Raw genomic sequence first — 15653 nt, forward strand, 5'->3', positions numbered from 1 at the left:
ACATACGCGATTGAGCGGGGTACGTGTATTCCGGGGGTGCGCGGGAAGTTACACACGCGATTGAGCGAGGTACGTGTATTCCGGGGGTGCGCGGGAAGTCACACACGCGATTGAGCGGGGTACGTGTATTTCGGGGGTGCGCGGGAAGTCAAATATGCGATTGAGCGGGGTACGTGTATTTCGGGGGTGCGCGGGAAGTAACACACGCGATTTGGCCGGGTACGTGGATTTCAGGGGTGCGCGGGAAGTTCCACACGCGATTTGGCCGGGTACGTGGATTTCAGGGGTGCGCGGGAAGTTCCACACGCGATTGAGCGGGGTACGTGTATTCCGGGAGTGCGCGGGAAGTTACACACGCGATTGAGCGAGGTACGTGTATTCCGGGGGTGCGCGGGAAGTTCCACACGCGATTTGGCCGGGTACGTGGATTTCAGGGGTGCGCGGGAAGTTCCACACGCGATTTGGCCGGGTACGTGGATTTCAGGGGTGCGCGGGAAGTTCCACACGCGAATGAGCGGGGTAAGTGTATTTCGGGGGTGCGCGGGAAGTCAAATATGCGATTGAGCGGGGTACGTGTATTTCGGGGGTGCGCGGGAAGTTACACACGCGATATTATCAGGGTATGTGTATTACAGGGGTGCGCTGGGAGCAGCACACGTGAATTGCACGTGTGGGTCCTCCCAGGTGTACCCTCTACACCCTCCACGGCCCCTGCAGGTGGCTCACACCACAGGGGCCTACCCAGCACATGTCCTGCAGGCACCCCATCCACCTTGGCCATGCCCACCAGCCAACCCACATATCAACTAGCACTACTGCCCACCAACGCATGTCCCCTTGCACCCCCAGCCACCAGGGGCAGGCTCCACCAGGCCCCCACCCATGTCTCCCAGCACCCCCACCCCCCAGCACTGTGGGGTACCTGCCAGCAGGCCCCCACCCATGTCCAACCCATGTCTCCCAGCACCCCCACCCCCCAGCAGTGCAGGGGCAGCCTCCACCAGGCCCCCACCCATGTCTCCCAGCACCCCCACCCCCCCAGTCACCAGGGGCAGCCTCCACCAGGCCCCCACCCATGTCTCCCAGCACCCCCGCCCCCCAGCAGTGCAGGGGCAGCCTCCACCAGGCCCCCACCCATGTCTCCCACCACCCCCACCCCCCAGCACTGTGGGGCACCTGCCAGCAGGCCCCCACCCATGTCCAACCCATGTCTCCCAGCACCCCCACCCCCCAGCAGTGCAGGGGCAGCCTCCACCAGGCCCCCACCCATGTCTCCCACCACCCCCACCCCCCAGCACTGTGGGGCACCTGCCAGCAGGCCCCCACCCATGTCCAACCCATGTCTCCCAGCACCCCCACCCCCCAGCAGTGCAGGGGCAGCCTCCACCAGGCCCCCACCCATGTCTCCCACCACCCCCACCCCCCAGCACTGTGGGGCACCTGCCAGCAGGCCCCCACCCATGTCCAACCCATGTCTCCCAGCACCCCCACCCCCCAGCAGTGCAGGGGCAGCCTCCACCAGGCCCCCACCCATGTCTCCCACCACCCCCACCCCCCAGTCACCAGGGGCAGCCTCCACCAGGCCCCCACCCATGTCTCCCACCACCCCCACCCCCCAGCAGTGCAGGGGCAGCCTCCACCAGGCCCCCACCCATGTCTCCCAGCACCCCCACCCCCCAGCAGTGCAGGGGCAGCATCCACCAGGCCCCCACCCATGTCTCCCACCACCCGCACCCCCCAGCACTGTGGGGCACCTGCCAGCAGGCCCCCACCCATGTACAACTCATGTCTCCCACCACCCCCACCCCCCAGCACTGTGGGGCACCTGCCAGCAGGCCCCACCCATGTCCAACCCATGTCTCCCAGCACCCCCACCCCCCAGCAGTGCAGGGGCAGCCTCCACCAGGCCCCCACCCATGTCTCCCACCACCCCCACCCCCCAGTCACCAGGGGCAGCCTCCACCAGGCCCCCACCCATGTCTCCCAGCACCCCCACCCCCCCAGTCACCAGGGGCAGCCTCCACAAGGCCCCCACCCATGTCCAACTCATGTCTCCCACCACCCCCACACCCCCAGCACTGTGGGGCACCCTCCACCAGGCCCCCACCCATGTCTCCCACCACCCCCACCCCCCCAGTCACCAGGGGCAGCCTCCACAAGGCCCCCACCCATGTCCAACTCATGTCTCCCAGCACCCCCACCCCCCAGCACTGTGGGGCACCTGCCAGCAGGCCCCCACCCATGTCCAACTCATGTCTCCCAGCACCCCCACCCCCCAGCACTGTGGGGCACCTGCCAGCAGGCCCCCACCCATGTCCAACTCATGTCTCCCACCACCCCCACCCCCCAGCCACCAGGGGCAGCCTCCACCAGGCCCCCACCCATGTCTCCCACCACCCCCACACCCCAGCCACCAGGGGCAGCCTCCACAAGGCCCCCACCCATGTCTCCCACCACCCCCACCCCCCAGCCACCAGGGGCACCCTCCACCAGGCCCCCACCCATGTCCAACTCATGTCTCCCACCACCCCCACCCCCAGCAGTGCAGGGGCAGCCTCCACCAGGCCCCCACCCATGTCTCCCACCACCCCCACCCCCCAGTCACCAGGGGCAGCCTCCACCAGGCCCCCACCCACGTCTCCCAGCACCCCCACCCCCCAGCAGTGCAGGGGCAGCCTCCACCAGGCCCCCACCCATGTCTCCCACCACCCCCACCCCCCAGTCACCAGGGGCAGCCTCCACCAGGCCCCCACCCATGTCTCCCACCACCCCCACCCCCCAGCAGTGCAGGGGCAGCCTCCACCAGGCCCCCACCCATGTCTTCCACCACCCCCACCCCCCAGCACTGTGGGGCACCTGCCAGCAGGCCCCCACCCATGTCCAACCCATGTCTCCCAGCACCCCCACCCCCCAGCAGTGCAGGGGCAGCCTCCACCAGGCCCCCACCCATGTCTCCCACCACCCCCACCCCCCAGCACTGTGGGGCACCTGCCAGCAGGCCCCCACCCATGTCCAACCCATGTCTCCCAGCACCCCCACCCGCAGCAGTGCAGGGGCAGCCTCCACCAGGCCCCCACCCATGTCTCCCAGCACCCCCACCCCCTAGCAGTGCAGGGGCAGCCTCCACCAGGCCCCCACCCATGTCCAACTCATGTTCCCCACCCAACATGTCATCACAATCCAGAACCCTGGTCTCTATGGTCAGCCCCCAAATGCAAAACACCCACCCGAGTATTGCATCCACCCACTCATAATTTGCAATTACATCACAGAACACCAATTGCAAGTTCCGAAACAAACAAATGTCCCTCACATACACCCAATGGGTGTCAGTGAATCTCAAAACACATAACATGAAATGCATGAAAACAATGAGATACCACACATTGAAGTTCAACAAAAAAATAATGTATTAAAGGAAACATGAATAGAATCAAAAATGAAGAAACAGAAATGTGAATGTAAAAAAATGAAAAGAAGCATGTCCGTTCAAAATTAAAAAAAAAAAGAATATTGAAATCCAAAGTAATGTTGTACAAAGTCAATGTCCACAAAACAAAATCCAATGGGAAATAAAAATAAAAGCCATTGATCCATGGAGAATGTTAAAAAAGAAAGTATGTACAAGTCTACAACTATGTACAATGCAAGAAGCCAGGGTCCATTATCCCAACAAAATAAAGGAAACCTATCTAACTACACTAACTAATAAAAAAAATATATACAAAAATGTGGCCAATGTCCAAAAGGTCCAAATGAAACAAAAACAAAAATGAAACCTAACACTACCTACATAACTATGTACAAGGGCAGCGGGCTAGTTCCACGGCTCACTTCTGGATGTGCCGGGCCAGGGCATCATCGAACTCCTCCTCAATGTCCCGGAGGCGGTCCTCCTCCATGGCCCCGAGGGTCCGCAGGGCCGTCGACGTGTCCACCTCCAAACCCCTGCGGATTGCCTCGAGGCACTCGGCCCGCCTCAGGGCCCTCTGCATGGAGTTCTCCGCCCTGACCATTGAGAGCCGTGCCTCTTCCGCCCGCTGCCGCTCCGCATCTATGGCGTGGCCCAACCGCTGCCACACGGAAAACACTTTTTGTCCTGGGTCCTCCTGCCCTCCGGCCGATGCCTGCCCCTCCGATGTCGAAGGCCCCGAGCCTTCATGGCTCCCACCATGGTGCTGCTGCTGCTGTGCCTCTGCCCCTGCACTGCCTCCTGCTGCCTGCACATCCTCCGCCGGCTGGGGTGCAGTCGTTGACGTGGCCACCCCTGCTGGACGTCCGACTCCCGACTGTGGCAGGGATGCCTCCTCCACCAGCCTGGCCGCACCGTCAGAGGCAGCTCCACAGGGCACCCAGGTGACTGATGGGTGGGAAGATGGCACAGAGTACGACTGGCGCGTAGGGGGTCCAGCTGAGGAGGGGGTCGTGGCAAGCCCCATCAGACGGAGGAATCCGGCCTGGGTGACCTGTCCCAGCAGGCTGACGTGGTCAACGAGCCATTCGAGATGACGTGCAGTCTCTTCATGAAAAGACTGCAGGTCACCTCGCATGGCCCGTTGACGCAACGCCACACCAGCCAGGACAGGCTCAACCCGGGCCTGGATAGCCACGTCCGCAGGCAGAGGAAGGCCAGTTGACGTCAGCTCATCCCCTGCCTGAAAACTGGTCTGGACATAGGCATCCCTGCTGGTGCAAGATGATGCAGGGACAGGATCAGGGACAGGATTGCACACAGGCACCTCCGCGGCGGCCTGTGCTGCCTCCTGTCCCTGGTCCTGCACTGCACCACTAGCACCAGTGGGATCCCCACCCCCACACCCCGTCTCTGGTGCTTGCACGGCCTCCTCCTCCACCAAACCCCCCACCAACCTGGATGACTCTGTGCCATCTTCCCCCGTTGGGCCCTGTGGGGTCCCAGCTGCCCCTTCTGCTGCCGAGGAGTCCAACTGCAACCTCCGCCTCTTGGACCTCCCCCCGGCAGCTGCGGCCTGGGACGCGGCACCGGACTCCTCACTCCCCGACGAGATGACAACATGGGAGGGGAGCCGGGCCTTGCGTCTCCGGCTGGCGGTGGGATCCCCGCTGCTGTGCTCCACAGCACCTTCTCCGCCCTCTTCATCAGTTGACGCTGCAGACAGGGAGAAACAAAACACACGCATCAGGGCAATGTACAATGGACACATACACACATGACAGTTGTACATGAGTGGCATTGGCAAATCTCAGACATGTCATCACGATCCCCAACACACATGTCATTACAACTCGCACACACGAGCCATACCACAGCCATATCGCAACTGCCAACACCATCCATACACATACAACAGCATGAGCAGCCAAAGGTGAGCCAGACATCACATGCAACACAGGAAGTGCACCACACATGTACACACACCACCACACTTGCATGCATGTGTACACCTCTGGCAAGTGTCGCAGTGTTCAGACGGGCATCCATGTCACATCTGCCCATCAGGCTTCCACATACTGCTGTCACATGCATCCATGTTGCATCACTGTTGCACCCTTGTCAAATACACACACATGCACATGTACACAGCGCTGATACATGCAGCTGAAAACAACATACATGCGTGACATCACGGACATGTCTACTCACATACACATTCATACAAACTTGTGTGCCCACACAACTGCATTTGGCATGCAAGCCCACACACACAGGCACCATCCATGTCTCACACATTACAGCCCTCGCATGTGTCAGCCCCACGGCCCTGTACACCCGCACCCATACTCGACCCCATACAAACAGATGTGCAACCTGCACACTACTGAACAATCACCACACGCACTGCTCACAATCAGGATGCATGTACACTCACCGCTCGACTCCAGACGGGTCTGCCTCTCAAGGACCTGGACGTGGAGCGCTGGGGATATGTGTTCCAGGACCCTCATCTGTTCCTCCGACAAGTGGCCCCGGCGCCCCTTGGCATCCGCTGCCTTCAAGAGGCGCCGGGCCTTGTTCAGGGTCCTGGACCTGAAGTCCTCCCAGCGCTTCTTGACATGTTGGAAGTCGCGGACTGCCACCCCCTCCGCGTTGATGGCAGTCACGATGTCAGTCCAGATCCGAGTCCGTCCTTCCTTGTCGGCGCGGGAACTTCCCAAGAGGGCATCATACTGCCCCAGGACTTGCTCCGCCAGGACACCAACTTCGGTGGCACTGAAGCTGGTGCCCCTCTGCCTCTCTGGCCGGGGGTTGTCAGTGGTCACAGATGGAGTTTGCCCCGACATGACAACCCCAGAGGCAGGAGTGGGTGGGCAACTGGGTCCTAGGGCTGGGCTGTGGAGCGATGGAATCCCAGTCGGGAGTCTTTGGTTCCAGCAGGGGTGGTCACACCAACAGCACCCCTGGCTGATGTGCAGGCAGCAAATGGCAGGGCACGTGGGCAGCAGGCAGTCAGGCAGCAGCAGATGGCAGGTGGGAGCGTGCTCGGGGCTCTGGGGGGCAGTAGTTCGGCCTTCTGGGCAGGAGCGTGGTCTTCCGTGTGCTTACGCGTGGCCAGCTTGATACGGAGTGATTTGGCACGTGAAAATTCTGCACGTCAGCGTGTAATTCGAGGAAAGGTCCTTAGCGCGTAAGCGCGTCTGCACGCATACGCATTTTCATTGGACCAAAGGCCCTCAGCGCGTGAGCGCGTCTGTGACGTGACGTGCGAGGGAGTATCCCTCATTGCACGTGATGACAGAACACACGTGGATTTCAACCAATCGCGTGTGAAAGTTCACGGCACCCCGGAACACACGTACCCAGGCCAATGGCGTGTGGAACTACCCGCGCACCCCGAAACACACGTACCCAGGCCAATGGCGTGTGGAACTACCCGCGCACCCCGAAACACACGTACCCAGGCCAATGGCGTGTGGAACTACCCGCGCACCCCGAAACACACGTACCCAGGCCAATCGCGTGTACGCTCGCTCCCCTCCGATCACACGCGATGACACCCGAATACGGGAAACCAACGAGTCCGCCCACACGGAGGCGTCCCGCGCCCGCGCACAGCATAAAAGTGCGCGCAAACAACAAACGCATATATACAGCGACGATGAATGCCCCATTTGTTGCTGCACTGATTGTGGGACACCGCAGGAGGAGGAGAATAGCCAGGGCACGCATTTTTGCACCACGGACAAGCCTTTTTGGGATGCCTGACGACCAGGTCTACGGCAGGTATAGGTTTCCACCCCATATCATCCTAGACCTGGTCAGGGAGTGGGAAGATGACCTCACATCCCCCACCCTTTGCTCCCAAGCATTGAGCCCCTTGGAGAAGCTGCTCAATGTCTTGCATTTTTTGGCCACTGGGTCGTTTCAGCGGACCACTGCCATAGTGGGGGGGGTCTCACAGGCCACGCAGTCACGCTGCCTACACCAGGTACTGGCAATCATGACAGCGCGCCCCTCAGTCCGCAGGCACATATACATGCCCAGAACACCCGCAGAAAGGCAGGCCGTTGTCCTGGATTTTTTCAGGGTGGCACACTTCCCCAAAGTGCTCGGTGCCATAGCTCGCACCCATGTGGCCCTACGTCCACCTAGGGCCACTGAGCACATCTACCGAAACCGCAAGCACTGGCATTCCATCAATGTACAGGTGGTATGCGATGCAAAGGGAATCATCACCTCTGTCTATGCAAACTACCCTGGCTCCACCCATGACAGTTTCATATACAGAATGTCCGCCCTGAGCCGGGCCCTGGAAGCTGGGCAGCATGGCGTCACATGGCTCCTAGGTCAGTACAAATGCCCTTGCACATGCATGCAAGTCACACACAGACAAATATACCAACCCTAATAATCTCAATAATTATCACCTCCCCAGGGGACAGTGCCTACCCTCTGAGCAACCACATGATGACGCCAATCCGGAACCCCACCACACCACCCCAGGTAAGATACAACGCTGCCCATATTGCAACCAGGGGCATAGTGGAGCGCACATTCGGAGTGCTCAAGTCACGTTTCCGCTCCCTTGACCGCTCTGGTGGGCAACTACTCTATGCACCACCAGTTGTGTGCAGGATCATTGTGGCAGCATGTGTCCTGCACAATGTTGCAACACGGCAGGGCGTCCCGGTGGACATGGTGGTGCCCCCACATCCCCAACCACAGGCACAGGCGCTGCCCATGGGAGGGGACAGGGCACGTGGCGAGGAAGCCCGGACCCAGCTTGTGGCCACATTTTTCACCTAAACTCCCACCCCTGCGGAGTGCACACAGGCCTGGCACATACCAGGTGACAATCGATGATGACAAAGTGACAGTCAACTGTCACAACCCTACCACCCTGAGATAGTTGCCATGGAAGTGCCACATCGTCTGCATCCCTAGCTACTTAAACACAAGCTATCCTGTGCAACCAAAATGCACACATATGACATGTGACATGACATGGGCCATACACAAGTATTCCAAGGCGCAATGAGGCAGGGGGGGGGACAAGGGAACACAGAGAACGGTACTACTAGGCCAGGTGTCATTGAGATTGTGCAAGTGCAGGGGTAGGGGGAAGGGAAAAGTGCAAGGGGAAGGGTGGGGGGGAGTCCAGTACAGGGGAAGTAGGCCAAAAAAATAATACATAGGTCGCCTGGTGGCAACTGCAAAGGTAAGTGCAGACAAGTGCTGGGAAGGGAGGGCTGTAGGGATAGAGAGACAGTACTGCAGTGCAGGGGTTGCCAGGGTGGCAGTGCAAGTGGACAGTGGCTGGGCCAGGGACCGAGGTTGGTGAGAGTGTCCCAGTAGCAGCTCCTGTGCAGTTCCAGTGAAGAATTCTGCAAGGGAGAGGCAGAGAGTAAGCAGAAGCAAAGAGGAAGGTCTTGAGGTGCTTCCAGAACTGGAGATGGTTCCCCTCAAGTTCAAGTCAGGCAGGAAGTCTGTTCCATGGGGAGGGCCCTGCTGCGGAGAGAAACCTACCCCCAGCTAGTTGCTCTGAGAAGCGGATGACCTGGACATGCAAGGTGTGCATCACACACACCTGCAAAACAGGCCATGGCCATCACTGTCATGTCAGTCAAACCCTCCCAAACATCAACATGACATGGCAAGCAATACCCATACACTGACGCAGTAACAATAAGGTACACATTGCCATGTCCTAAATGTACAGTGGCATCGGACAATGATGCCTGACCCGGAATCAGATGAAATGACAGACCAACAAAATGTCCCACACAAAATAAGTCGTTTCCAAATGCATTGCAACAGTCGTAGACGTAACATCACAATGAATGCCTGTCTATATGCACATTATGCATTGCAAAATCAACACTGCAGCTCATGTGTGCAGTGTCCCACTCCTGCATCACACTGCTCAGCGCACAGCACAGTGAACAGCCATTGCGTGTGATGCACACCCTGAGCATCACATCTAAGTGACAGACTACATCAAACATCAAATTAGGCATGTACTGGAACCATAATCGGTCACAGAACATGTGCTGCCGGGACACAGTGGGCACCAGAAGGCAAACAGTGTACACGTGGATATGCAAGGGTGGGAGTACATGGAGTGCATCCGAGTGCAAGTGTGTGGTTCTGCAGGGACATGGACTCCACATATGCATGTGCACTCAAGTGACCATCAGTGTTCCCTACACATCACATGTGAACATCCACCATGTGTACACCCCAGCATGTCAAACCACAACTATCCCCTCGCACCTGAAAGGAAAACACAACACATGAACAGGCATTGATCAGCAGAACACAACATGTACATAGGACAACAACATTACAATGTCAGAGTTCCCATCACACTGCAGGGCAATGCAACTATCAACAACAACCCCCCCTCCCGCGCAAATGACCATGACCCACTGAACAACTGCACCTGGGTCATGGAGCCTCCAACCCTCATTTCCACCTGGCCACAGGATCACCTTTACCCTTCGTGTCCATCTCCCACCTTGTGTGTAAAAAGATGCCTGAACCCTCAGAATCCACACTCATTTCCAAAATCACAAAATCCAAGGCATGAAAACGAACCCAAACACCCTCCAGTAGATGACTTGACGTAGCAGTACCTCACAAACGCCAAGTACTACCACAATGATGCAACAATCAAGGTAGCACAGCAGAACAATGTCACGACAGGATGTGAGACATGTGTGGTACATGACATAGGATGATGCACCATGAATGGATGTGTACTGTCACAGGTCCCCTGTACAGGCGCGGGAGTCTCATGAAACAACCACCCACACCATGTCCCGGGTGCCTGCAAGGTCAAACTCACACAGGCCCCTGAGATCATGGTGGGGAATGAGGTTCAGGGATATGCAGTCGGGACAGGTGTAGACACACTGGATGACTGGAATGAGTGGCAGGTGAGGGGAGGAGGAATGACACATGAAACTAGGGAATGCACGAAAATGTACAACCTGCATGAACACATACACAATCCAAACAAACTTGGATATCATTGTCATGGCCTTCTGTAGTCCAGGCTCAGGAGTGGTACGAACCAACCACCCCCTCTAGGGTTTTGGCGCCTGCAAGTTCGGGGCTTACACAGGCATCCGCAACCCCAGTGGGGAAAGAGGGTCAGGGAACGTTGCTTGGATAGGCACGGGAAGCAGGAACACCGGGTAGAGGGTACAGGTTTCATAATTGCATAGGATCATGGGTGATTAGGGAAAAAAGCATACCAAATAGGACCACACATACATCCGTGCATCAGTACACTCCCCAGCAAGCCTATGCAGGGCAGTTTGTAAGGAAAACAACAAGACACTTAGCTCTGGTTTTGAGTGCTGGCCTCCTGCCTGCGCACTCTCAGGGCCGGTTACAGGAGCACTGCAATGCTGCAAAGAGAGACACAGTCAACAACCTGTATGTGCCAATTACACAAAAACACAACACAAAACATGCCCCATAACAACAAACTACTCTACAAACAGACAATTAGTGCTCGATGCTTCGTACCCATATATAACATCACCCCTGTGACAGGTCATACACAGTCAATGCAGTAAGTCAGGCGCTGGTGGGTGCGTGGCAAATGGAACACCAATGTGTCACAATTCACACAACATGCAATGTTCCCTGGGTAAGCAGACAGACCCATATGGCAAGCCATGACTACAGAGCAAGTTGCGTACCACCATGACCAAAACAAAGTTGGCAGTGCATTTATCATGAAGTACGTGGAATAGACATGCACTGCACCCAAGTATGTCCCTTGCTGTATGTCCCTGTGAGCTGCCCCTTTCCATGTCTCGGAAGGCTACATGGTTGATACAAGTGCCTCAATGAACCTTGGTGTACCGCAGGGTATGTGCCACTGCCCCTGCATGTGTCCCAGACAACCCTACTATCAACAGCCATCAGTCCACAAACACATCTGAGCTGCATTGTGTGCTTCAACACCAATATTCGTCTAAGCTCACCCTCAGTGCTGTGACTAAGCCTGCATGTGCAACTCGCCTGGTGCAAGCTTTGCTGTGTCGTGGCCCCCCTGTGATGCTCACCTTGCCTGGAGTTCCTTGGAACATGTCAGCAGTTCTAGGATGTGGGTCTGCAATCACTGTGGCTCTGCTCGTGCACACATGTGCATGTGGGCACCAAGAAACGGGTCAGGAATTCCGTCGTCCAATGGGCCATGTCTGCTGGCAAAGGTGCTCTGGTGCCTCATCCCCCTGCAGAAAGTGCATGAAACAAATGATTAATGCATCAAAGTGATCTCTGTGTGTCTCATCAGGCATCTCACTACTTGACCATGTCAGAGAGTCACATCACAAATCACACCATCAGTCCGTCTTTGACTTCCAAAGTGTGGAACACTATCTACAGCATGAATTGCAACAGGCACGTGTACAGGAAAGATATGAGACATAATACACAATGCATAGCAATCAATGTCCACATTAATCATGACACACCCCATCTAGCAAAAGCTGAACAGTGGACAATTACACCTAAATCATCCCCACTAGGGGTGTCAACACAAGTCACAAAGCACCAGACATGCCACAGATATGACAGTCCAAAGCCCTTGTGTAAAATTCTGTAACACCGAACCATCCTTGCGAGCCCATGGATAAGGGAGGCAGGAGTGGCATATGTGAGTCAAGGAACCCAAGCAGCAAACACATACACAAGACAACCATGAAGGGCCCAGCTGGAACAGACAGTGGATGCCTTCAAAAACCACAAGGCACCACACTGTCACATGAAAGCACAATAGACTACAAATGTTAAACTAACTCAACTATTAACTAATTACACTAACTATGGAAAACCTACATTACCTATTTAAACTAACTATCAAACAGAAACTTAACTAACTAAACTAAAAGAAAAATCAAAAATGGCCACATACGACCCGGGGGGGAGGGGAGGCACCCAGGAGGGGGGAGGTACAGGGTGCTGCTCAACATCCACATGCGATGATGCTGAGACAAAAAAAAATACCTCCATGGGCTCAACGCCTGCACAGCACGACCTACGTGGGAGATAGATGGTCGTCCGAGTCTGGCTCATCCTGGAAAGGAGGACGTGGCACAGTAGCCTGGCCACGCCTAGCCGCAGCTTGCCCCTCGTCGGCAGCAAGTCTGCCGGACAGGTGAGCCTGGTTCTGTGTGGCGATGTTACATAGGTCTGCATGCAGAACCTCACGTGATACACGTGCTTCCTCTTGCAAGGTAGCACGTGTAACACGGAGTTCCTCCTGCAAGGCCTGGCTGGACAACCGCTGCACCTCCCGGCAAGCCTGTAGCTCAGCCGAGATGGTGCGCTCAAGCTGTGCAAACCTCTCCTCTGCCTGCTGCCTCTGGGACATCATAAGGACACCCAGAGTGGATCTGAGGGAGGCATACTCCTCCCTCAGGGCATCCATGTGCGCCTCTGCGTGAGCAGCAATTGCTTGACGCAGAGACGACATTTCAGCCTGGCGTGCCCTGTCTGAGGCCGCCATTCCCAGCCTGAGCGAGCGGGCCGTGGACCGTGCCGCCTGCTGCTGGAGAAGCACCTGCCTAGCAGGGGGGAGCACAGATCGGGCCACACGCTCCATGCTCTCAGCGATGTTCTCCATTGCTGCCCCCTGCCGTTCGGAATTGGCAGTCATGTCTTGCTCCCACTCAGTATACAGCGGTTGCGCGCGGCGACCGCGTTGCCGGGCTTGACCCCTGCGGGACCCAAGGACCGGAGGTCCTCGCTGTGTTGGCACCGCCTGCGGCTGCACGACTACATGCCCCCGTCGACGTGATGTCCCAGGCACATCAGTGACTGGTGTGGAGGGTGACCCTGCGCCCCGATCCACCACGGGCGGAGGAACCAAGACTGTCTGATCCCTCAGTGCAGGTGTCGCAGACAGAGGAGTGTCCACATCAGAATCACTCACCCCTGACACATGGACTTGATGCTCATCCAACTCAACATGGACGTCAGAGTCGTCATCAAGGCTGGACTCATAGGCAGCCAGAGACAGGATGGACTGCAGCACTTGGGGGTTTTCGTGGCCTACCACCCCACGACCCCCACTAGTGCCGGGTTGATGTGGTCTTACCAACCCTGTGTCTGGCATGACAACACCATCCTCTGCATCCATTGCGTCATCACCTGAAAAATAGAGAGGAAAAGGTCACTACACATGTCAGAAGCACACAACACACACACACACCGACAGCAAAGGCATCCGGCAGACAACATTGTGCTCAAGTGGCGCACCCCTGCCTCTTCCCCCTCTGTGGCTGCCCTGGACACCCTGGAGTCCCCCTACTCCCTGGTCACCACGGCCACGTCCCCGACCACGCCCGCCATGAGGAGTACGCCCAGCTGAGGCGCCCCTCACCTTTGGTGGCCTCCCAACCATGGCACAGATGTAATAGTGCTGGCACAGATGGAGTGGTGCCAATGGGAGGTGTACACCACAATTGACCTGGGCAATTGGGGTGAAGGGGGTGGGAAGCAAGATGTTAACAGCCCCCCTGCACCTGCAAGGCTGTATGTGACCCCGGTGATGTGGTGACGGGTCACGCAACGCTCAGGCACCCCAAAACTGCAGTAAAACCGTGCACGCAACCCTGCAGCCTACGTGCGTGGATTTGACCTCCCGCAGTACGCGGTGGCACCCAGTAACACGAATAACGCGTACGCGTGGGACACGCAGGCTACGATGACATCGAAAATGGGTGCAATACACAGGGGCACCCGCAGTGGGAAAAGGAGCGTTTGCGACTCACCGTCTGACTAGCGCGATGCAGAAAAACACGCGTAGCCAATACCCCCGCCAAAAGAAGAGATACGTCCTTGAGAGCTGTGAAGTAGATGGCGCGCGAAACAACTGGAAGCAGCAACACACGTCGGTCTCCACGGAAGGCACGTAGAGCGAACTGCTGGGCCCGCTCACCTTTAACCCGTGCTGAGGGAAACGCACGCGCGCGTCACGTCACATGCGGACGTGCAGTTTTTCATGCGCGATTACGCGCATTACACGCGGACGTGCAGTTTTTCACGCGCGATTACGCGCATTACACGCGGACGTGCAGTTTTCCACACGCGATTAGCCTGGGTACGTGTTTTTCCGGGTGTGCGGGTAGTTCCACACCCTCGCACGACACGTCACAGACGCGCTCACGCGCTGAGGGCCTTTGGTCCAATGAAAATGCGTATGCGTGCAGACGCGCTTACGCGCTACGGGCCTTTCCTCGAATTACACGCTGACGTGCAGATTTTTCACGTGCCAAATCACTCCGTATCAAGCTGGCCACGCGAATACACACGGAAGACCACGCTCCTGCCCAGAAGGCCGAATCACTGCCCCCCAGTGCCCCGAGCAGCCTCCCACATGCCATCTGCTGCTGCCTGCCTGCCTGCCTGCCTGCCTGCTGCCACCGTGCCCTGCCATTTGGTGCCTGCACATCAGCCATCTGCAGGGGTCCAGTTGCTGTGTCGACCCCTGCTGGAACAGTAGACTCCCGACTGGGATACCATCGCTCCACAGCCCAGCCCCAGGACCCAGTTGCCCACCCACGCCTGCCTCGGGGGTCGCCATGTCGGGGCAAGCACCATCTGAGACCAGTGGCGACCCCCAGCCAGAGAGGCAGAGGGCCACCAGCTTCAGTGAGAAGGAAGTTGTTGTCCTGGTGGAGCATGTCCTGGGGCATTATGATGCCCTCTTCGGAAGACCACGCGCCAAGAAGGAAGGACGGGAGAGGATCCTCAATAAGGCCCGGTGCCTCGCGGAGGGGGGCCGGGCACGCCTGAGTGACATCCAGATGAGGGTCCTGGAACGCGTAGACCCAGCGCTCCACGCCCAGATCCTTCGGAGGCAGACCCATCTGGAGTTGGCCGGTAAGTGGCCAAGCATTACTGTGTGAGACAGGGCATGTTGCAGTGTGCTGGTTGTCTGATACCTGCCTGTATGTGTGACATAGGCCATGTACGTATGTGTGTGTGCAGGGACATCATGGTCAGGCATGTGAGTACAGTGATGTGTGAACCACATGGTTGGTGCATGTGTTCTATTGCAACATGGGGGGCTCTGTGCGGAATGGACACATGGAAGCATGGCAGTCTCTGTTCCTGGACATGGGTGGGGGTGAGGGATGGGTGCTGGTCCCATGTACACGTATGGTGCCCATGTGTGTGTATCTGAACTGCGTGTCTGTGACTTGTAACTGCC

This window comes from Ambystoma mexicanum, chromosome 4q (genome assembly GCF_040938575.1).
Source record: "Ambystoma mexicanum isolate Mex_15411 chromosome 4q, UKY_AmexF1_1, whole genome shotgun sequence".
NCBI classification, from domain to species: domain Eukaryota; kingdom Metazoa; phylum Chordata; class Amphibia; order Caudata; family Ambystomatidae; genus Ambystoma; species Ambystoma mexicanum.